The sequence below is a fragment of the Lonchura striata genome, chromosome Z (genome assembly GCF_050655825.1).
Source record: "Lonchura striata isolate lonStrDom1 chromosome Z, ASM5065582v1, whole genome shotgun sequence".
Classification (NCBI taxonomy): domain Eukaryota; kingdom Metazoa; phylum Chordata; class Aves; order Passeriformes; family Estrildidae; genus Lonchura; species Lonchura striata.
Genome location: NC_140740.1, coordinates 62,817,257 through 62,842,898, shown reverse-complemented (window position 1 = coordinate 62,842,898; position 25,642 = coordinate 62,817,257).

The following is a 25,642-nucleotide window of genomic DNA, read 5'->3' as shown; positions in this document are numbered from 1 at the left end:
AGTTAAGTGATGTCTCAGTTTCACCACACCTCAAATTCACTTAGAATTTCTATCCTCTCCCAGTTAGGCAGATACTTCTATTACATCATTCCTCATTGCTCTCTTGCCTCCATGGTCTGACATGGTGAAAGATTTGCCTGCAGGAATGGTCTTAGCTGCTCCTGGACAACCATGTTGTTCATGGAATGACTGAACTGGGCTTGGTTTTTTATGGGTCTGGCTCTTGCTTTTTGGGTTTCAATGCAGTTCAGCACCGTGAAGAGTAGGTACCTGTGGGAAATGCAGCTTTGGAAGTCACAGCATACTGGAAGTGCTAAATAAGGACTACTAACATCTGCACCAAAAAGACGACAGTGCCTATTGAGAAATGGTTTAAGAGAGACTGGGAAGACTGTAGCACTTGAAGAGATCTCAGCACAGTTGGTCTGTATGTAAGTTGCACACCGTCTTATTTCTGGCTTTGAATGTGTTCTTTTGTGCAAAGAACTTAGCAAACATGGAACAAAGCTTGGACCCTTCCTGGAGAAGATAAACCTTCTAATATAGTCCTAGCTCCAGGTTAAATACTCCTTTCAGGTCAGAATGTTTTATTGATACTTGATCAATGTATTGATACATTGTTTACGTCTACTTTTACAGACTCCTGAAATGCTTTTATTTTACAGTGGGGTTTTTTTTGATGGACATTGGCTCTTGAAATACTGACACCACTGCTTTGAGCAGTGGAAATAGGAGGCAAGATCTTTTTCTCTGCCAAAATTTTTCCTCCTCAGTCAGGCTCTGTCAGTGACAATAATGTTGGCAGCTCTCACTTTGGAATGCCTGAGGTATAATGTGATTTCAGGCTTTCATACTTTTCAGGTTGAAAGGTTTTTGGGGGTTTTACCCTTTTTTTAAATAAGAAAATCTGTACTCATCAAATTCTTATTTCCTTGACTGCATTACTATCAACTGTCTTGTCATGAAAATCTCACAGCAAATAGAGAAGACACAAGCTCTTATGCTGTGGCTTGGCTTAGGTTCAGCATGTCTACACGGTTGGGACTTCAGATCAGCGTATTCATTTATAGATGACATTTTGCTGTCTACGTCTGTTTTCTTGTCCTGCACATGCTGCAGGCAGGACTAACAGATTCTATACTGCTCACAGCTAGGACTTAGTGTGTTCATATCTTGTAGGCTATGAGTTTAATACAATTTTCTTTCTCATCCTAAGTTCTCCATGGTGTTTTCCCTTACAAAATAGTGCTCTGTCACTCTTCCTTGTTGGGCTGATTGGTACTAATCTCTTCTACTAAAGGAAGAATGGGGTAGTGCAAATGATGTAAAAAACACCACAATGGCAAGGTACAAATTTATGAGATACAGTAACAAATGTGGGTCACTCTACCTCAGGAAGAGAAGAGGACTTCAGAGACAGTTAAAGAGGCCTGAAGGATCAGCCTGAAGAAAACTGCCCATATGACAAAGGGCTGAAAGCAGACCTGCTTATGATAAAAATGGCAGGTATAGGGAAGGCAGGTAGGAAAATATATAGAAGAATGAAAAAAAGAGTGGACAGATTATGCTAGAAATCTAGATTTTAAAAATTATTCCTCTGAAGCATCTTTGAAGCACTGTTCACTTAGTATTGGACTTAAACAGGCCACAACAATTATCCTATTGGCTCAGACAAATGTCTCAGTAGTAAAGTACATTCTTTGATTACATGTTTTAAACTAAAATTAGTACATTTTTATTCCAAACAGAGTTGGCTTTAAGTAACACAACAAATTGAGTAGACTGTCTTGCATATTTTCAAACAATTTTCAACACTTGTCTATGGCATTTTAATTAGGAAAGGAGAAACATAAGCTTCTACAGGCTTGTTCTGATTTTGGGTGGCATTACCTATATAACATGCTAGTTTGGCTCTTCTTGAAACAACAGGGAGTTGTGGCTCTTCTTGAAACAACAGGGAGTTGAACTTGTGTTTATCTTAATGACCATCATATGACAGCTCTTTGAAAAAATGCTTTTTAGAAAAGATGCTCTCCATTTGTCTGGGAAGATATGGATTGACTTAGGAAAAGGTGGATTAAGGGTGGATATGTCTTCTGAAACATACTCTTCAACTTGTCAACAAAATTAGAACACCTAGTTCTGCTTTTGGGAAATAGTGAGTGATAGATGAGACGAAAACAATAATGTGGTAAGGAGAGAAATTAAAGAATTGGAGAAGAAAATAATTTTAGTGTAATGAGCTTAGAAATGTAAATTTGAATATAATATAGATAATAATATATAATATAGATCATAATGTTGGTATAAACATTGGTATAAACAGTGGTATAAACATTGGTGGTATAAACACAAAATTCCTTTTTTTTTTTTAGAATTTGGGGAGAAAAATACCTGGCGTGTTTTTTTCCCTTTGAGGAGCTGCTTTTAGAAAAACCTGATTTTTCTTAAAAACACTTGCAACATGAAATTATTTGAATTGTATCTGTTCCTTGATGAATGGGTAAACACTTAAATAGTAACTTTTATTTCAGTGCTATTCATATAAATAATTGTGTGTAAGTGGGAGTGAGAAAATGACAAATTTCTTCCTTTGCCATTTCTCTGAATGGCTTCTCTTTTTTAAAAATTTACTTTAAGTGAGAGCATCTCTCATGCTACAATTCTCTTTTAACTGTTCCAAGGATTGGATAGAAAGCATTGGCACACTCAAAACAAATACCATTAGCAGCAGTCTAACTTGGTCTTCTGGCAGAAACTGTCAGGCCTGGTGTAGATGTTATCATTAAAACACTACCTGCACATAGTGTATTCTTTTCATGTGTACATGGAGAAAAATATCTGGCAGCGTGACAGGGCAGACCTAGAACCAATGTTGTCCTGTCCTTCTACTAAATCTTCCAGATTAGTACACTTAAAGTCCTAGATACTTTATGCATGGAGGGCAGGTTGCCAACATCCTGATGCTTGTATTCTATCTGGTACCAGCACTGGTTCCATTTAATGCATTGTGGGGGAAAATGTAGCATTTTAAAATCAGTTCTCTGGAAATCATAAGCAAATTCTTTTCTCATGTTATAAGAATTACTGCTACAGCCTGATCTCAATGAGATTGCTCTAAATGGAATTCCAAATTTCAGCAATGGTTAGTTATGAAATTAGCTTAGCTGATTAAAGCATGGTGCTAATAACACCAGGGTTGTGGGTTCAATCCCTGTTATGGGTCATTCACTTAAGAGGTCTCTCAGGAACCTCTTGGGTCCCTTTCAGCTCAGAATATTCTATGATTTAGATGTAAAAACAATTATGATGAATTCCAGTGATACATGTTTTTGTTGGTAGAATGAGAACAACTTTGCAGTTACTACTTGATACTCATTTAAAGCAGCATTACTACCAAACAGCTGTCCCATCTCTTCTGCCAAGTCCTTGTTCATATACCCTACTTCTGTACTGTGCCACCACAGGTAGCTGCACAGCCTTGTAGAAAACCATATTGATAAACCAACCAGCTAAAAATTCTTCTTGTTCCCCCATTTACTGTCGTTTTCAATTGAATCAGGCTCCCAACCTTGTTACTTTACAAATCCTTACTGGCACAATATAGGGATTGGTGTAAGAGTGGCTTCAAATGAGCAGTGGAACAGGACCAGGTTTGGGGGAATAGATGTGGACTTCCCTTGGAGGGTAAATTGAATTATATATTTAAATTTAGGATTCTAGTTTAAACAAATTCAGAATTCTTTTTCCATGGATGTTGTTCAGTTTTCATTTAATTTGCTGTTTTCCTCCAATATTACTACCAGTAAAAATTTCTACATTTGATCTGAACAGAAAGCATCAAAAGGAAACAACAAAGATACAGGGTCTTTTTAATATCTTAACTTCAGTAGATTTTTTAAATTATTCTTGCCTAGAGTTTTCAGCTCTAATTAGTTCTGTAGAATGATTACTGATTTATTTACCTGAGTATAAGATTTTGTTGAATAGACAAGTAGTACTTGTGATTAGAATTTGGGGAAAAAATAGAGTTCCTTTGTTAGTTTTTTCACAGCTCCACTGGGATAAATAATAATCCTTCACCAGTGAAAAAATATTCATTCTTGTTTCAAGGGGAAGAAAACAGACTGGTCATTAGCCATAAATTGAAATTATCACTTTTATCAAAGTATATGCTGCTCTTGTAAAACAGTGATAATCTAGCTGTGTTTAAAAGCAATGCAAAAAAATAGTAGTTTTCTTCTTTTGGCACTTAGTCAACAAGGCGTGATACATGATGCAGTTGCCAATTCCTGAAAAACTTACTAGACAACATGACCACTTGTAAGCACAGAATACTAATGTTTAAATAATTATATCACCTACATTTCCATGAAAATTTTCACCAAGTATTTAATTCATTGCAGTAGTAGAAATACTTTCCCATATTAAGCAATTTACTGAAAAACTAGAAATAATAAAATGCTATATAAAGTCTACTGCAAAGTTCATGTTATTCCAGACTTGGATTTCAGTCAACAGACCTAAAATAATTTTAGAATGTAGAACGCTTCTCACTTTGGAATATAAGCCTATATAGAGGCATGTATATGGGACCAAATCACCTTCAATGTGAAGCAATGCAATTCCATTGAAGTCAGGAATTTATAGCAGATGAGGTTGTCGCCATATGCTCATGTCTATATGTATGTACTTGCAACACACACATGTACTTATGTGGAACATAAAATCATGTGTGCATGTAACAGTGTAATCACATAGAATTGCTTTCTTCTGCAGCAGATTTTTCATTAGACTGGAAAAATTGAAAGCCTTCATGTACTTTAGATATTAATTATTTCTGGTTATGGAAGCACATGGTTTTTCATATCCCTCCTGATTTTTAGGGTGTCCCTTGCTGAAACAGTGCCAAGGTTATTTGTCTGAAAGTCATTAATGATAGAAATAAAAGACATGAGGAGAAGAGGAAAGATGGAAGTTTAATTTCACTGAATTTGTCCATAGAGAATACACTCAGTTAATATTACGACTTCTAAAATGTGGTATGCTATTGAAAAACTATTTATAAAGCTTTGATATACACATGGTACCTGGTAAATAAAATCTGTAGAACTATGGTTAAATAAAGGAAAGAGATCTTCACATTGCAACAACTACAAGGTGTCAGGGCAGGACCTGGCTCCTTTTCAAGGGAGATGCTGGCTGCCATTTCAAGGGAGAGAGATACTGATGAGGAGAAAACTTTCGAGCAACTTTAAAAGGAAAGTAAATTGTACAAACTGCAAAACCTCTTGAAGGAAAAAAGTTATCCATAAAATTTCAGGTGCAATGGATTAAAAGATGGAAGAGGTTGATAGACAAATGATTAAAGGAAGCATCTCAGGAGGCAGAAGCTCCCTCTCTCCTTTCTGTATGTACACTACTGATTTCCTGATAGCTGTTTCCATACTTAAAAGTCTTCCTTCCTTTCCTTCCTTTCCTTCCTTCCTTCCTTCCTTCCTTCCTTCCTTCCTTCCTTCCTTCCTTCCTTCCTTCCTTCCTTCCTTCCTTCCTTCCTTCCTTCCTTCCTTCCTTCCTTCCTTCCTTCCTTCCTTCCTTCCTTTTTCCTTTTTTTTCAGCTTCTTTGTTGTTATGCTTTATAAACATACCATGAATTATTCCCAAGTGGACAACAAACCTGATTCTTTTCTAAGCTACACCTTCATAAAACCAATATAATTCTGTCAAAATGAATGGATAGAATAGTACCATTATTTTTCAGAGTGTTAAAAACAGCCTTGTTCCTGCAGAGGCAGGATATCTGTTATTCTTTGAGCTTCCTATTATCTATATTAAGCCTCTAGGCTACTTGTTACTTCTATTGTGATTGCTAATGCATGTTCCTGTTTAGCACTGGTATTATCTCTTGTAGGTCCAGGGATAGCTTGTTCTGTCTTGGTGTTAAGTGCTGGTGAGATGCAATCAAATTTTGTACCTTCAGACCACCATAAGTGACACAGAAGGGGATGATTCATCAACAGTAACTGCTTTAATGGACTTCTTCAGCATGACACAGTATTATGTGAATCACATATTACAATGAAATGTGCCATTGAAGAACAAACTGCAAAACCTAAAGAAAAGGAAGGTATCCAGGTCAGTCAAATAGTGATCTCAGTTCTGGTAAGAACCAATGCTTGTTTCCAATTCAGAATTAACAGGTCTTTCTTTGTGCTCCTGACTGGCCTACTGCAAAAACTACACACGGTATCTTGGGATTTGGGGCATAATCACAGAAAATCATAATGTATAAAATTGGTAGGAACCATAATGGGGTCATCTGGTCCAACTCCTCAAGTAGAAGCATCTCAGAGCACGTGGTACAGGACAATCTGTGCCAGTTTTTGATCATCTGCACTGTACTATGTTCCAGAAATGCTCAGCACTTTCTTTAATCTATACTTTGTATATGTTTGATACACTTATAAGATATTTTCCAACATCATTGCTTCCCATAGATCTTTACCTCCTTTGTCTCTCATTTTTCTCTCATTTTACTCATGGTACATCAGGCTTAGTTTTTCTTTCATGCCTTACTATTTCCAGCAGGTAATCACCTTCTTGTTGAGACACTCCTGGTTAAAAATCAAGCACCACAAGGACATGATGCCTGCTGACATAACTGGGGACTGAAATCCCACAAAGCAGAGGCCAAATTTGATAGATATTTTCTAACATTATGCTTCTGGAAGTACAGAAGAATAAGAAATAAGGCCTAAAGGAAATTTAAAGGATGAAGGATGACAATGAGGTACTCTTTTATGATTGCTAGAAAGAATTCAGATTTTGTTGATCATGGCAGTTCTTATTAGACAATACACATTGAAAAAGAGTCATATGTAGTTTGATTCCTACCATAGGTTGAATACTTCTGAGGAGAATGTAATTTATGGGAGAGCAATATGTGGAAAAACTAAGATTATCCTAAGTAAAATGCATTTTTAAAATATATCTCCTGTGAGTAAATCCTCTATGTTAAAAAATATTCAGAAATCTTGAGAATCTGATGTAGCAAGATTCAAAATATAATGTGTTCACAAAACAACTGGTCCAGGCTTTGCCTGTGGAAACTTTTAGTCATTTCACCTATCTGTAACTGCAGGTGAAAATTACAAATATGATTGACTGTAGTTATTCCTACATTCAGAGACAATGCTGAAGAGTTTCCAAGCTAAGCACCAAAGAGTATATAATCACATCTTCAAGAGAAGTTCATACTTTGCAAGTTCAAATTAACAGTTAAGATTGTTATAGAGAAAATATGTCATTTTACCCTCTTTACAAACTGGTTAATGAGGTACCATTGGAATAAGTAACTTCTCAAAGGTCACATAAGTCTGTGGCAAAACAATGAACTGAAATTAGTTCTCCAAGGTGCACAATGTGACAGTGCAGCACTGTCTTTATTTCTATTCCCACAGTATTTATTTAATCTCTGCTGATATTTAAAATTTCCTTTTAATCTTAGAGAATATTAAAAAGTCTCTTTTAAAAGCCAAAATCCTTAAATAGCCCTCCCAATCTGTTTTCCTGAATGTTTTTCTGTCCCTTAGGTTACCATAGGAAGTCATGTTATGATTATATTTAATTGTATAGGCTCTATTCTCAGCAAAGAAAGTAAACCTTGACATTAGGAAACATGAAGGGAAAATCTTTTAAAAAGGAAAGAAGGCATTTCATATTGGAAAGATTTGCATGTGTTCAGCATTAGATAAGAGAGGTTTAGACAAAACACATAAGAGTCTGAGCACTGAGGCTTTTCTGGATTCCCCACTGGGGATGTGATACTGCACTTGGTTAATATGTTATAAACACAAACGGCCTAGCACTTGCTGAATTTACGCTGCACATTAAAAGTTTGAGGTTCCAGAGGGAATTCAGAATTCCTCCTCTTAATGGAACTGTTTTTCTCTGGGGAGATGTAACAAGCTACCACTGTGATCAGCAGCAGCATGGCAGGCAGTTTCTGCAGTAGTAGAAACACTCATTGCTCCACTTGTTTAAACCATAAGCTCTGACTCTACTCTCCAATGCTCAATGTACATGACTGTTTAGTATAGATTGCAAGTAGTTCATACGACATCTGTAAGAAAGGTCTTGTGGTAAAAATCAAAATCTTCCTTGCACTGTGCAGATTATGCTTTAATAACAAATTGTTATTAAATTGTCTTATTTTTTCATTGTAATATTTTAATAATAACTCTTTGGTATTTTTCTTTGTTACCAGTTTGCTAATAGAGTGGTGCTTTTGAAATACTTTTTAGAAAGGAGAGCATAATCCTGTTGTCCTAAACTATGTTCTACAACCAACAAGGAAATATTTTTGTTGTACATAAAGCTGTAAAAAACAGATCTAAAAAGAGGATGTTTAAGTGGGAGTGTGAAAATTTACATCCCTAGATCCTATATAGCAATCCTGACAATGGCTGTTTTGCTGTTGGCTAACCATCCCAATATTCCCTTTTAAGATGGTCCCCATCTCATACTTTCTCCCAGCTGCTATCCGTCCCATCTGCTGTGCCCATTGTAATTTTGCTGTTCCTGGGCACTCTCAGTGCTTACCAGTGAACTTAGTGTCAGGTACTCAGTGAAATCAGCAGAAGTTATGTGATAAGGCATCTAAAACCTATGGTTTTGTGGTAACTCTTTGTTATGGCTACAGCAGGGTCAGCAGCACTTGGCCTTCACCATGCCTCAAAGCAAAATTCTCACCTAACTCCAGCAAAGTCAGAAAACTTGGGCTTATTTGTGTCTAAGGTGATTTTCACTCCTCATCTCCAATTCACTGGTTTACAAAGTGCCTTAAAATAGCTCAGCTGTCAAAGCCAATATATGAAGCCCTCGTCACTATACCAATGTAAATTATTACTTATATAAAATTTTTTAAGGTGAAAATATATGGCATTGCAAAACGGCATTTGACACCAAAATGTGACTGCACTGACTGATGTGAGCTTTCAGTCTGCTGTGCTCCTAGAAACAAATGGACTGCTTTCACACATCTCCAGTCTCATGGTCTGTCTGTGGTTACTACAATGACTTCTCTTTGTTCTGTACTTGAGTGCTGTAAGAGTCAAGAGCTCATCTGTCATGTGCTATAGATAATCTCAAAAACACCTTAACAGACAACATATGAACCCCAAGGCTGTTTATATTCATGAAAACTACTCCCCCCACAGAGGTCACATTGAGTGAGATAAACCGTGTCATCAAATATGCAGCATACATTGCGACAGGGGTCTGGCATTGCAGGCAGAAGACTTTTTGTGAGTTGTGTCAAGGAGGACTGTTTTTGTCCTCAGCTCGATGAACAGTTTTAAACAGCCAGCACTCTTGTAGTTCAAATGTAGATGAGAATAATGAGAATACAAGTTACCTCTATCCTCGCTTCTTTGTACTGAAATGACAAAATGCATTTTTCTTACCTGGTTGCTTAACACCCAGTGAAGAGCAGATCTACAAGTGTCGTGGTTATAATATGTATACAATAAAATAGACCTAATAAAGTTAAACAGCTGCCTGACAGCAACATTGCAGAGCACTGTCTTTCTATGTTGCAGGCTGTAATATGTGCCTGACACATAATCAGGTCACAGGTTGTATTTGTACCCATGGCAATAAAGATAATATTTAAAACTGATAAAATAATTACTTTTTCCCCAAAAATTTATGACATAATCAGAGAAATATCTGTAAAAATTACTGTGTATTTACTGTATAGTACTGCTGATTTTATCAAAATCTATCAGCTGCACCTGAAAATAAGAATAGGGATGTCTAGATATTTGCAGTACACTCCGATACATCCCATGTCCAGTTTTCCCTTGACTTTAGTGAGTTTTGGATTAGTTCTTTTAAAGAAGAACTAATTAGTTCTATTTGAAAAAAAAATTAAGGCTGTTTCAGTAGAGCTTCTAACAAGCATATTGATATTTGTTTTGTCTTATACTATCACTGTAAATAACTTCACAGTCATCACTGACACTCTCTATTTAGTTTTTATAGAATTGATATGCAAAATGCAAGTACACATCAATTTTCTAAAAAATATTAAGAGATAACATCTAGCTAAATCTTGTTATGAAGAATTTAGTGTGCATATTTTGTCTCCACACTTGTTTTATTCTGCTAAATAGACTATGTGGAAAACAATTTACTTATCCATTAAAAACCAAAACAAAACCACAATACAAAAAAAAAAGCCCAAACAAAAAAAACCCAAGAACAACAACAAAAAAACCCCAACCCTGTTCCGTTCTGTTTTGGTTTCTGGGGTTCTGTTGTCATTTTATCCTAAAGTGCTGTTTCCTCACATTTGCATCTACCAGCCTTTTTAATGTGATATTCCATTTAAACTGCCTTTTAATTGTATGTGCTGCCTTGGCAGAACATGACTGATGTACTAGCGTTAATTAGGGCTCCAGTCAGCAGCCTATGCCAGCTGGAAACTGAGAAACAAGCGTAAATTATTCTGTCATCAATCAGCTCAAAAATGTTTGAATCACTAATTAGTTTGCAATTTGGGTGACAGTTTATCTGACGCAGGCGGTGTCAGAAACTTCAGATCTTAGATGAATAATTTGCCAGCAACAAGCACATATTCCCTGCTTTTAAATACATGAAGGTTTATCTGCATGTTGAAAGGTGGCTCAGCAGTCTTCATTAACTTCCAACTGGGACTATGTAAATCAGGAATCAGTGTGAGGCACTTCAGTCTGTGGTGGCTTAGCAGATGATATTTAGAAAAAGAAAGCTTCTTTTCTCTCTTTTTTTATTAATAATTCATAAACTGATAGACGAGAATGTTTGGGCTTTAACAGCTTAAAGAAATCACAATGGTTAAAAAAAAGAAGGCAATCACCCCCTTTTACATGAAAATTAGTTGTGCTGCATCTTGCTGTTTAACTGATTTAGTCTCCTCCACTGTCATGTGTCTGGAATGTTAAGCAGTAAGTGATTAGCCCTTGTCCTTTAAAGCAGGATCATTATTGGGGTTTTATTAAATGGCAGACTTGTGTTTTCATTTAAAGGGTGAGGGAGGTGGGGGAGGGGAAACAAGAAATTGCTAACAGGAAGCAGAAAAGGTTACCAGTGTCTCAAAAGGAGAAACTATTCAACCCTGTAAGTGCAGTCGAGAGGGTCTTAACAGCTGTGTTATTCTTATCTATAAGAAAGTTTAATATCTTGCAACACATACACTTATTCTATGTCCCATAGCTAAAACAAAACTGTAAAAACAATTGAGGGAGACAGTATTACTGGGTAGAGAGACAGCAATGTGTCTTCCACCTATTCATCCATCCTTCTGGAACTGAAAGACAGCTTTGATATGGAAGGGTGCTACAAGGGCAGGGAAGAGACCTGTGAGCTGACTGTGGTATCAAGTACAAAAAGCAGTTGAGGATAAGATTCTGAGGTTCTCTGTGGCTGGCAAAGGGCATGCTCTTTGCATTCAGAGCTTTGACAAGGTGAGGGAAGTGGGGAATATGATACTGTGTAATTACAATTATCTAGTGCCACTCTAAGCACAACACAACAGTAGCATGCATGAGGGTGCTAATGCTTAGTAAGTGTTAAAAAAAGGATTTGAAGTAAGAAGTCAGTGACAGTTTGGTGACAGTCCTTTTCCCTTCTATCCCAAGTCCCTCTACTTTCAAGTTCTGTTTGTTATATCCAGAAAAAAAAAGGTATGTAATATCTTCCCTGGTATGTCATATTTTTAACACCTTATCTACATTGGTTTAAAACTTTACTGAGCTTTGTCTACTTCGGTACGTTTTTTCCCAAAAAAAATAAATAGACTTAAGTAAAATAATTCTGTTTTTAGAAATTTCTATAAAATGAGTATTCTGCTTTAGGGGAGAAAAAAGCCCAACTAGCAAAACATACTGGTTTTATATATGGCAAAAATTTTGATTCTTGGGGCTGCTTCATTGAGAATTTTTAGATGTTACAGGCAAAAATTTTTAAGGTCAGCAATGTAAACAGTGTTCATAACACAGCAGTATTTTGCATCATTTCAATGAAAAGAAAAAGGCAAGGTAGGTCAAATTGCAATATCCTCAAACAACTTTACATCACCAAAGACCAGGAGAAATTAGTTGGAAATACAGAAGATGTGGTCTTTAGAAGTCCCCTAGGTGGGGGATCACATGAGATTTCACACACTTGCCATGTGTGAGATTTCACACACTTGCATGTGGCTATGTCCTGTGAAAAAATCAGTACTGTACTTGGCAGGAGGCTGCAGGACCCTCAGGCCAACCAGGGTAACCAGTCCTCTCTCCTCTTGACCACCACTTCATCCCTCATCCAGGCTAAGTACCTTCCATGGATAGTTCCTGACTGTGCTCCTTCTTAGCTGGGTACCCAAGTGGGATTCTGAGGGACTGGAAAATCCTGACTGCTGACTGCCATACCTGTAATCAGGTGGGAGGGAGCTGCAATTACAGAAAGCCCTATGTACAATATGTAGCCTAGGAGATCCAGGTTTCAAGGTATCAGATCAAGCACTCAACACAAATGGCATATTTTATTTTAATCCCTCTCTCTCAACTCTCTGTCAGCACAATGCTGGAAAAATAAATTCTTGTTTGTCAAGCATTTTAATGAACTATATAAAAAGCGCATGCAGAAATTAATGAGTCTGCTTTTAGAGGCAAGTTTAAATAGTGGAAAATAAATAAAGGTTTGGACTGCACACTCCAGAATGAAGGTAAAGCAAAATAGCAAATAACTGCTTACTCTGCAGGCTCTCCTCTATACATTTAGAGTAAGGCAGTGGTCTGCATTGCTTGTTTCTTTGTTCCAGCAGAAAATACCAGTTTCTCAAAACTGCAACATTTTATAGAAAAAAATTCATATGAATGATGGTTTTGTCAACAGAACTTCAGTGGCCCAGAGGAGAATTTGTTGTCAAAAGATAAGCTGGAGAGTGATAAACCTGTGGAAACCCTGGGCCCCACCCTGACCCCTCTGGACTGGGGAGAGGGTGCTGGGGGATGTGTGTTCTGGGGAAACTCCAAACATCTCAAGGCGTGGCTGAGTCAAACACCTATGGATACCATGCAAAGGCCCTTTCTGCGTCTTTACCCTGGACTTTACTTGAAGCAGTTCAGGCTGCTACATAAACCCACAGAGGCAGACCCACTCCAGGGCTGCCCACTCCAGGGCAGCTCGACGGTAAAGCAAGACTCAATGCAGTGCTGCCAGAAAAAATTCAGCTCTCTTGTAGCAGTAGGTGATGGCTGGAGGTCATGCATCTGGCAACAACCCACTTTCTTCTCTACCATATACCTTTCTTGTTATGTCCTCTTTAATATAGGAAGAAATTATGCTACTTTGCACTTTCTTGACATTTATCATCTTGTTTTCCACATCACACAGGAGATCTGAGGTAATTCAAGTACTGGAAGTCAGTTTCTTCTTTTTTTTTTCTCTCATTGCTTTTATTTCAAGAGGTCTACTTTTATTCCTAAATGGAATTTAAACCCAGCAGTCTTTTACTAATAAGTAACACTGCTGGACCCTAGAAATCTTTTTACTCTGTAAAGCAGATGGACACATGGACAACTGTTGAGATCACTGCAATACTGTCATTTCTCCTCTTCTGACTGATTCTTCAACTTTAATACAGAAAATACACATGTATATGCATCTGCCTAGTCTGTTGACACTTGCCAGAGTGTAAAATTGCAAACTCCATGAGATGTCTAACAAAAGAAAAAAAAAAATCACCAAATCAGTTTAAGCTAGTACATTTTGACTAAGTATTTATTTATCACAGTATTGACAAACAACTACAAAAATCACTGTCCTACTCTATATACAGAGTCCCTGTTCTCAGCCCTCTACAAACTAAATAGATGTGACAGATTACTGAGAAGAAATCTGTTTCTTCTTCAAAAAGGAAAATGGCTGCTAATACACAGACAAAACGGCTTGTATAAAGTTGCACTGGAAGCCTTTGACAGCATTGGCAGCTGAGCAGCTGTATAGTGAATCCTAGCTTAAGGCTTTAAGCTCTTGAAGTTCTTTCTATTTGCATGAGATGCAGATAGCTTCTACTTGATCATGTTGTATTTCTTTTTAAATGATTACAGAACTTTTATAAGTCTGAGGTCAGCTTCTCTGAGTTTAGCTTATCTTAAAGACAAATTATGTTTTTGTTAAAGAGATCTTTGGACCAAGGGCAGGTACTTTGTCTTTTTTGTCTTTAAATGCTCACTCAGTTCTAGAATAATAAGAACTGTGAGAGGCTTTTTTTTTTTTTTTTTTTTTTTTTTAATGTGTAAGTTGAAGTCAGAAAATCCATAATTCTCCTATTGTCAGAAGCTGGTCTCAGGAAAGGCATGCTGCAATTGGAGGAAGAGTCTGAGTACTAGCTCCATGTGGCTCAGCTGGAACAAGTCATTCCCAGAATGCACTCTGGTATCTCAGGACTTGTTGCTGAACTACACTATCATGACATCAAGGAAGCAGAATAAGTTAAAATAATGAAAACATTGTTTAGAATCACAGAGAATAAATTCTTGCTATGTCTTGTCATGATGTCTCCTTAGCAGTTCCTTTAAATGCTACAAAGTATTTTAGAAGTTATTTGATTTGGTTTTAGGCTTGGGTTTGTTTGATATTTTTCTATTCAATGCAATTATGTTTGTCATATGTTGTTGCTATTGTGAAAGGATGGAACCTTTACTGTTGGATTTCTCTTCATCTTTTAGGGTATAAGGAACTGTTCTGTGCCCCTGCCTGATGATGCCTTCTTCCAGGTGAAGCGAGTTGCATGGCTAGTAACTGGTCTGTCTCTAGCCCCTTGAAGTTAGCATGGAACATTTTCATTTCAAGGAAGTCTTGAGATATCTTGAAGTGTTGCGGTGTGTTTTCTTTTTTATAATTGTTTTCAATAGTTGGTCTTGAGATATCTTGAAGTGTTGTGGTGTGTTTTGTTTTTTATAATTGTTTTCAATAGTTGGTTTTGTACCCCCCTCCCCCCGAGGCACTGCCTTGTTCCAGAGAATTCCCTGTAATTTATGTATCCCTCGCTGCCCCATTGGTTTAGTTAAACGGTTCCCCTCCCCTGGAACTTCCTATTGGTTTAAAAATTGCAATCCCTGCCACTTTGTTATTGGTTCCTAGTCCCAAGCTCCACCCTAGTCCTGTCCCTTAAAACCCACTGCCCTGCCTATCTTGTAGGTCTTGCCTCTGCTCTCTATTCAAGTTTTTGGTGCTGTTAATTTCGCCCTTTTGGCATAATAAACGATCCCAAGATAAGCAAGCAAGGCCCATTTTGTCATCCTGCACTGATCTATTGGCGACTGCTTAGGAAGTTCAGGGTCCTGGGGGAGGTGCCGTGCCCCCTTCTGTCACTAACACCAAGCACACTGCTGCTCGCCGCTGCACTAAAGCACTTGTAAACTAAATGCATAGTTCTGAAGGTGCAGTTGGTTTTTTTTTCAGGGAGACAACGTATTTTAGAAAATATTTTCCATGTCTCACACATCCTGCCTTTCTTAAATTACACACTTATTAGGTATAATTATTCATAATTCACAAATACTTAACAAAATATACCCCTGGAAACCTTTTATTCAACTGCCAACACTTTGGGCATGAAGGATCAACCTTTATGCCTGATGTTCTTGCATTTTTTATGATCTCTCTATCATCACTCAGAACACTTTCTAGCAGATTTTTCTCACTTACCCTTATGCTCTTTGGTCAGAGTGTTTAATGCCATAGGGGTGATCTTTCTAAGTAAGCTCCTTCTCTGCCCTATTTAAATTCTAATGCACATTCACTGGATCCTGATCAAGTAGATAAGAATTGTTGATTGTATGATCTTGTACTTTACCTTGTGTAAAAACAGTTAAAGAGAAATCTCTGTCTTTAGTTCTACCTCTAATCCTGCAGGTTTGAAATACTTGTAGGTTTTTAATGAGAAATGGAGTTTTCTGAACTACAGGTATATTTCCAGTACTTCATTGTTAATCTAATTCACTGGCATGGGTTCTTTATGAACAACTGTTGCTTTATCAGCATGGTTGTCAAAATCAGTTTCTCACAATACTTCTGATGCAGTAGAAATCGGGGTGAGATTTGTGAATTTATTTATTGGACATGCTGGGAGGAGTTTGTTACACTTTTCAACATGACAAGATTAAACCTAGGGCACTTAGTATTGAGAAATTACATTAAACATGTGATTTCCATGTTGTTTTTGTCAGGAAAATACATATTATTTCAAATCCTGTATAGTTCACAATACTTCCTTTAGAACAAGACAAACCTGAAGAATGTAGATAGTGTTTGTTACAGGCACAATGTGAAAGTTCTGTAGTACTTACCAGAGGCTCCTTAATGTCTTTCAATACTGAGTCTTTCCATGAGCTATCGTGAAAATTACAAATGTTCCTCTTTTTCTGTAATTCTGAGATAGTATCATAGCTGATGACACTTTCCCTTTGCTACCTGCTGTGACAGGCAATGAAGTGACTCAGCTTTGTAAAAACTTAACAGGTTCTCCATCCTCTGGACTTGTATCTCATCAGCAGGTAATGAAGCCAAGATTGTTCCTCCCACCTACTTCTACCTCATCTGATATTAGAAACTCAGTGTGGATTATTTTGGAAAATGTTAGGACAGTGCTGTCTTCCTAGGAGTCCTATTCATGGTGTCTTGTACATCATATAAAGGCAATTAGAAACTATTTTTCCACTAGTTTTAAAAATGCTTTTGCATCTTGGTATATGTTACTTCTGATTACATTGTACTATGCTAGAACTTCTTGAAAATGTCTGGTGTTAGATGTAAATTCTCCATTATATAGACATAATATTTTTTCTCTTAATGCTGATTTTATCCTTTTACTTTCAAAGGATAAAGTAGGATTATGGAATAGAACTTTCTAAAACTTTATAGTTTATACAATTGTATCATTCTGGATGTTGCATGATAGCCTGTTGACTTTTCACAAGGTTTAACTGAACAACAGGCACAGCATTTTTAATGTACTTAATCAAGAAGTCAAGAATGTAGTCTAATATGCTTTTTCCTTGTGATTTTGTTAAATGTGTCTTTAATCATTAAACAGATGATTGATGACTTCAGGAAAGATATGCATTTTACACTAATACATACAATTTGGGCTGCACTTTTATTGTTGCATCTTATTTAGAAGTTAATAAAAGCAAAGATGAAAGATTCATCTTGTCTTTCTAGCATCAGATTGTCATGAAGTACAACTTAGCCCACCTTAGCAGTAATTTAGACATCATGGGAAGGACTGGTTCCCATTTTAATCAGGTTTGAAAACCATAATGGGGGAAAGAGGTGACTGGGTTTGCTTGATCAGTCAGGTGAACCAGTCAGCAGCAAACTTCAGGCTTATGAAAATGAAGTCATGAAGCTCAGAGTGGGAAGTAAGTTAGAGTAGTAGAAATTATAGAAATAGAAACTAAGAAAGATAGAAACCGAGAATCCTTGCATGAGCATTGTATGCATTCAGACCTTATAAAGAGAGGTCCTTTACAGAGAAGTATTGGAAAGCTGGTGAAGCCACAGAAATTCATAATCAAGACCAAAATTCTCAAAGCAGTACAATGGATTTAAAGAAAGAATTTGAGAAGATTTCTAGTAGCACTTCTGTGGATAAACTTCCTGCAGTATTTGAAAATCTTAATCTAATTTTCTGAAGTTGGATAAACAATGACCAAAATAAGATATAAGAATAGCCTTTATTTTCACATATGATGATAAATAATAGATGAAAACATCAAGATGGACTAAATCCATAATGAGGAATAAGATTATGACATTCAAAACAGAGAAAAAGGGATTTTTATTATTTTTTTATGCAGACAATGAGATATAGTTCAGCCATAAGATATTATTACCCTCTCCATTGAAGCTTCAGCCATTTGTCACAAGATTTTTAAAACTAGTTAGAATAAAATACTAGAAAATATACTGCTATGAACCCTCCTGCAATATGGAAGAAGCAAATAGTGATATATTTACTTTTTGTAGTAGCAAAAGCTTCATCCACCTAATGTCTGAATGTTTTTTCAAATACTGTAACTCACTTCTCTGATAATAATTAAGAAAGTAATTGTAATGCGTTGACCCTGGCTGGATGCCAGACATCCACCAAAGCTGCTCTATCCCTCCCCTCTGCAAATGCATGGGGAGAGAAAATACAATGAAGGGTTCATGAGTTGAGATAAGGGCAGAGGGAGATCACTCACCAAATACTGTCATAGGCAAAACAGGCTGGAATTAGAGAAATTGTTTGAATTTATTACTAACAAAATCAGAGCAGGATAATGAGAAGTAAAAACAGACCTTAAAACCACTTTTCCCTACCTTTCCCTCTGTACCTGCTTTGCCCAGTGGTGCAGAGAGTCAAGGAATGGGGATTACAGTCAGTTCATCAAAAGTTTTTAACACTGCTCATAGAGAGGAGCCCTTCCCCTTTTCCATTGTGCGATCCCTCCTACAAGAGATAGTTCTCCATCAACTTTCTGCTGTGAGTCCATTCCATTGGAAACAGTTATCCACAAAATGTTCCAATGTTCACTCTTGTATGGGGTGCAGTCCTATCGAAAATCTTTCTTTGGTGTGGGCTCCTCTGTCTTCAGGTCTGCAGGCCCCTGCCAGGACCCTGCTCCAGCACAGGCTTCCCATGAGTTCACAGCCTCCTCTCAGGCATCCCCCTGCTCCAGCATGGTCTCCTCCATGGGCTGCAGGTGGATCTCTGCATCCCCATGGGCTGCAGGGGTGCAGGGGCATAACTGCCTTGCCATGGGCCACACAACAGGCTGCAAAAGAATCTCAGCTCTGGCTCAGCCCTAGAGCATCTCCTCTTCCTCTTTCTCCACTGACGTCAGTGTCTGCAGAGTTGATCCTCTCACCTATTCTCACCTACTCTTCTCTGGCCACAATTACAACTGCCCAATAATTTTCTTCTTCTTCTTAAATTTGTTATCACAGAGGTATTACCACCATTTCTAATTGGCCCAGCTCTGGTCAGTAGCACATCCATGATGGAGCCAGCTGGTGTTGGTTCTGCTGGACACAGAGGAAATTTATGTCAGCTTCTCACAGAAGATATCCCTGCAGTCACCCTGCTACAAAAACCTGGCCATGAAACCTAGTATAATCATTTGTTATTTTTTAAATACCATTTTGTTTTGAGTAATAAGCCTATACCAAACTTCCTTTCAGTTTTGGCTCAGATGGTCAACACATTTATGCCCATTCCCTCCCCATTGAGCCATTAAAATCCATTAAAAGGGATCTGATTGAAATGGAAGAAACTTTCAATATGTCTTGGAGGGTTCATGTATTTAGAGTCAGAAGCGCCAAGAGAAGAAATTGGATCTTGGTTCAAAATAAATATATAAGCAAAGCCATAGCAATATTCTGGTCCCTAGGGTATGATTTCCTCTTCTCTTGTAAGTGGGGTTGTAAATATATCATAATATAACCATACTTTTTTTCCTACACTGTGTTTATGTTTCTATCATCTCTGGAAGCAACTGTATTAAGGCTTCATAGATTTTTTTTTTCTCCACTGTGGGAGACTTTGTTTTTCCTACAGCTATGCCCAGATATTTAACTACAGGCAATAGCATAATGAGTCTAAGAAAATGACTATTGAATTTCAGAAACACATTTAAGTATTTTGCAGAGAAAATGTCTCTGCTGGGCTATGGTCTACTATTTCCCAAGTTCAAGGGGAAGAAAAATAACGAAGAATTGTACCTTTGATTATTGAAGAGCTGCAGCAAGTTTAATCCTTAAAGCTTGAAAGAGCTTTCTGTAAATCAGCCAATTTGTTGAAAAGTCCTACCATGAGTATTTACAGACAAATCACTATATGAAAATTACTGTGCCCCACTGAAATCCATAATGAAGTTATCACTGAAAAACCGTGGTTGTTCAGCCATGCTGATGATTATTTCTAGTGTGATCAGGTAGGGCTGGCCTGTGTAGAGCTTTATGCAGGCATTTGATTCAGGTATTGAACACCCAATCTACTGAAACTATTGAAGACAGATGGCTATTTTTTTTCGGTGGGTATCTTATAAGGGCGATATTGTACTAGGTCTAGTTTAATTTCTTATGGTTGTATTGATGTATTGGTCAGACGGGCAGCTTTGGCACTGCAGGCAGTGCACATGAGAATGCCTGCCAGTGTTTTCTCTAGTGTTATGTTTGTTGCAGGTATGCAGCTCAGCCATTAGTCAAAAGTATAAAGGAACTCATTCTGACAGTAAAGTGTTTTGATTTTATAAAACTAAAACATCTGTAGGTTTCAGGAATCTTAATTTCTGATTTGGAAAAAAAATCTACCTGTATATATTTATAAATTTTTCAAAGGATTATATGTTGACTAGATATTTCAGATTGATGTATATAAAACCTTTGTTGTCTTTTTCTAACAAAGAAACAGAAAAAACTAATTGAACAAAAGAAGACATTTGTAGGTAGCCTACAAAGAAATCCTGCTTGCAGGCAGAATTAATTTGCAGCATAATTTATGATTTGCCAATACGTTTAGATGCAGCAAAGTGCTCAATTCTGGTAGAGCAGAATCTCTACCAGATTTGCAGTACTTTGCCTGTCTGCAAAAACACTTGGTGACATGGTTATTTTCATTAAGTCTGTATGTTTAAAAAAATAAATGATCATGCAATTTCTAGACATGGGAGAAAATTCTTTCAGGGGATGTATTTCATTTTAAGTGAACTGTAGGTTGGAATTACATGCTATTCTATAGCAGGAGCTGTTCACCATTTCTCAGACTTCAGCCCAGAGAATCACAAATTTTCAAAGTGTTTTGTAAAACAAAGGAACTTTGGTTTACTAGAGAGATAGGGCTCACACATCTCTACTTATAGCTGCAGTTCACATTCATTGTGGCAAATGTAACAACTGATAAAATACTGATAATCAGCCAGGCAGTAACTGTAGTTTTGCCCATCTTAAGGCAGTTGAGAAACCTAGTCCATAAAATTTGTTGAGTTTTGGCTTTAGGGACAAAAGCCCTATATATTTAATTTTGGGCATCGCTGCCCATGTTTCTCTTTTTTTTAATATAATTTTTTTTTTTTTTATTGCAAACTCAACCTTTGAAATATTCAGAGCAAAATTTTCTATGCCATGAAGTAAACAACCTATATGTCGATTATTACAAAATAGCCTAAAGGGTGTAAGTGTCCAGGCTTCATTTATGACTTCCTCATTCAAAAATACTATCAATCCTACTATAAAATGTCCAGCTGAGAAATGGGAATATTTTTATTAAATGTACAGTCATTTTAGGTATCTAATTTAAAACTATATGGCTAGCTTTTTCAGCATAATTAGCATTTTCTATCTTTTAATAGATTCAGAGAATTGGATTACTGATCTCACAGCTGTGAATGCTCAGCTCTTTGCAGATTATTCAATATGGTCTTAAAATGCCACCCATAAAATAGAAATGCACAATTAGCGTCTGCCTGTGAAAACTTTGGTTTATTACTTGTCTGAAACAGCAAAGTTGCTGCAGCAGTGACAGGACATCTTGGAAATATAAATACTGGCACAGCACTGCTTTCAGAGCTAGGCTTTCTTAAGTACTGCACTAGCCCTATCCACTAGGCCTATTCCACTAGCCCTTTCATGAGCTCTATTCAGTGGCACCCCAAAATCCTGCAACAGTTGTAAGAGGATAGCAACCTTTCTGTTACTTGAAAACTGGAGTAACATGGTCAAATCAAGCTTCTTCTTTATAATGAAGAAGAATGAGATGAAAATAAATGCAGCTATGTAATAATTATGCTTCAGTGACTGAAATTGAAAATACTCTTAATATTGATATTTTTTTACTTCTGCATGCTCATAATCCCACCAATCATTCCTTCAGTGAGTATATGAAATTTTCTGAAGTTTTAAAAAGCATTTTAAAGCATTGACTCCTTTGTCCTTTCTGTCCCTAAAAATCACATGGTATCAAACTGAGACATGAAAAGCATTGCCTTGCTGGACCTGTATCACTGGAGCCAAGGGGCAGCAATAGCTATCACACCTGCTGTACTTACTGGTAGTAAGGGTATCTTGGATTTGATGTGCACTTTAGGGAATGTGAGCAGGCACAGTTCCTTCTGGCTTTTTTAAGTCCTGCCACAACCATTCCAGCTTGTTTTTTCAGTTCTACCACTTAACTATTATAGTTACTTTCTTCTTCATGGCTTAGTTACTCTCAAATCCTGTATATGTTCCTCCTTGTTGCAGGCCATCACACCCACTGTTTTGACTACAGTCTTTTCTTCATAATAATGTCTACTGTTTAGCTTTTTTTTTCCACAAAAACCTCTCAGCTGTATTGTTGAGTCCCCAGCTAGCAACACTGACTCTGTTTCTGAAGTTCTCCATGAAGTCTCCATCTTTATTTGCCTTGACTCCAGTTCTTAGTCCTAGAACACTGAGCTATAAAAGGCTTGAGCATCTTGAATAAATGGTAAATCTCTCAAGATTCTGGGAAATCTAAACTGATACAGTAAAAAATCTCAGTGCACATTTACCAAATTTTTGAAGGCTTCAAAGGCATATATGTTGACTAGATATGTTGCATAAATTTCTCTGCAGATGTTTCAGTGCAGACAGTTTCACCTGCTATATTTCAAGGAGCTGACTCAAAGTACTGGTGTTTTAGAGTTTCCTAAAATAATAATTTCTAATACAAGCAAAACATCTTCTCAGAACCACGCAAAATATTTTGTCTAAACTTGCCAAAAAATTAATATTGAGGTGGTTAATAGCAAAGTAGAAATTCAGTCCCAAATGGGATGATATTATCAACATGATTTTATAGTAAAAACTATTAAATAACTCTAACAATAGCAAAGTGTAATATGAGCGAATTTGCTCTTTTATCTCATCACTGTGATGTGACTCTGGCCATGGATTTACTGAAAGGAGCAGGAAGGAAGAGGCAGTTAGATAAATGGCATCCTATCATTCACCAGGCTCAGATTTATTCCATATAGTCTGATATGATTTAAATTGAGCAGCCTCCACTGGCCACCAAACAGAAACACCAGCCGATATGTTAAGCTAGAATTGCTTCTGTGGGAGGCAAAGAGAATTTATCCCATATGCTCAATAAATTGAAGGCTTTAAAGTATTCACCACTTTCACTGGACATTTAGTTTATGCTTTGTTTAAGGATCACTGAGTTGAATTCACCCTCAGTGTGAAAATTGTAAATGGCATATTCGTTCTCTAAAACTGTGCACTTGAATCTGAATTTACAAAAAAAGGGCTGATGCATGATAGTGAAAATACTTTGTACTTTAGAGAAAATTAAAGCTTCCACAATCAACATGCCAGGCCGTATATGCCATGGAATAAACATTTGTAGTCGATAAGTCCTGTGACTCAGGCAGTTTCTCTCTGAAAATCAAACTAATTCATGCTGCTTTTCTGCACCAGAATGCTGTATTTTAAAGATTAAAAAATATTTCCTTATTCATCTTAGAATATGTTGGATTTCTCAGAAGTTACATAGCAGTGACTTAAACAGCATTATTATCTGACTTTCATTATCTGGTGGTAAGTGAAAGTGTGGAACAGGAAACAAGGAGAAAAACCCCAAAACTACAGCAGTGTTGTAATTGAAATAAGTGGAAATTTATAGTTGCCTAGTACTGAAGAAGTTAAAGATACATGTTGTTTCAAAGCCAAGAAAAATTAAATAACAATGATCTGATTTAGTATACTTAAGTGAGATTATCAGACAAGACATAATGTTTAATTTAAAGGAAGTACCCTGGTGGCACCAACAATATCAACAATATCAATTATAGAAATGTTAGTAACAACAAAAACAATAAATTTTTTTAACAAAGGTCAACAGTAAATCTACCTAAAATATGTAAGGCTCATAACAGTCATGGCTTTGAAACAGTGACTGAAACCGATGTTCACGAAGTCAGCATTTAAACATGAAGATGCCATAAAATAAATGAAGACAGGATTAATTTAACAAGTTATCTCAAGAGTAGAATAAGGCAAGTGAATTAACAGTTACTCATGCAATTCAGAAGGACACTTTTTTTCTGTAAGGTAACTGAGAACAGAAGTGAGAACACTGTGGTGAATTCATTCACCGAATAAGTTTGCTGACAGCTGTATAGATCTGAATGTGCAACAAGGCACATGCAGATCTAGACACAATCTGTTGTGTTGTATCAGGAAAGAGATCTGCCATAATAAAATTGCCTATCTTGTTCTTGTATAAGAATAGAAAGCAAGCCTTATTCTCTCTGTAAAATTTTCATATTGACTCAGCTGCTCCAACAACATAGGTCCACACCAGCAGACAGAAGTTGGGAGAATCAGATCACATTTTTGCAAAAGAGCTTGGAACATTTCAGTGTCTTCAGATTAAATCCATATGCCTTCTATCTTGAGGCCACCTATTTTTTTTTTAATCTAAATGGTGACAACTACAGAGATGGTAATTTTTCATGCTTTGTCTTTTCATTCCCCGTTTACTTGCATAATGCTTTTTCTCCTTCCTTCCTTCTTATTCATTCTATCCTTGAAAGAGAGAAGGAGAGAAAAAAAGACTGAAGGAAAGATAGAAAGAAAGAAGGAAGGAAGGAAAAGAAAGGGAAGGGGAAATGGGGAGGGGAAGGGTTGGGAAGTGGAGAGGAAGGAAGGAAGGAAGGAAGGAAGGAAGGAAGGAAGGAAGGAAGGAAGGAAGGAAGGAAGGAAGGAAGGAAGGAAGGAAGGAAGGAAGGAAGGAAGGAAGGAAGGAAGGAAGGAAGGAAGGAAGGAAGGAAGGAAGGACATTCTTCTGTCAGCTGTTTCATCCTCTCTGAAAGGGTAATATGGTATTTCACTACCAAAAATCCAAGAACCAAGGACCAAGTTTTCAGTGATGGTTTCTGTCTGTTTATATCAATCATGAAAGCTGCAATTGGTTAAGAATGTTACAGTGCCTCACTAAATATTTGTTTTAACAAACTATTAGTATGCTGTATTTCATAATAAGCATTAAACTAATAAATAATGTCTAATATTTATTTACATACACTACTGTCCCTTCTTGTTTATTTTCAGCACCACATTCTAAAATAAGGTTTGGTTTTTCTGCTTAATTGACCCCTTTTGCTCTAGTCTGACAGAACTATAATAGTTCTCTTCGTAACCTCTAACTCTCTGCTCTTTAATTTTGCTTCATATGTCATTCTGAGGATTAACAAAGCAGTCTCTGTGAATTGCAAACAATGCAAGTACCACAGCTTGAAAACCACAGCACTCTAACATGTAGTTACTAAATTACCTTTCTTTTTCACAGTGTAAGAACAAGAGTTTTCACTTTCATTCAGACATGCTTGATTTCTTTCCATAGGTAGAATAGTTATATGACCTGAGATATTAACATGTCTAGGTAAAAATTCCCACAAAGCAATTCACAAGTGTCACAAAAGAAATATAAAGGTTCTTTGAGGAAAGTTCATCTAATCATGATAAAGATCTAGGACCTACAGTCCCCTTTTTACTGAGGCACTATGTTTTGCTGAAGTGCAGAATAATGACTTGGCAT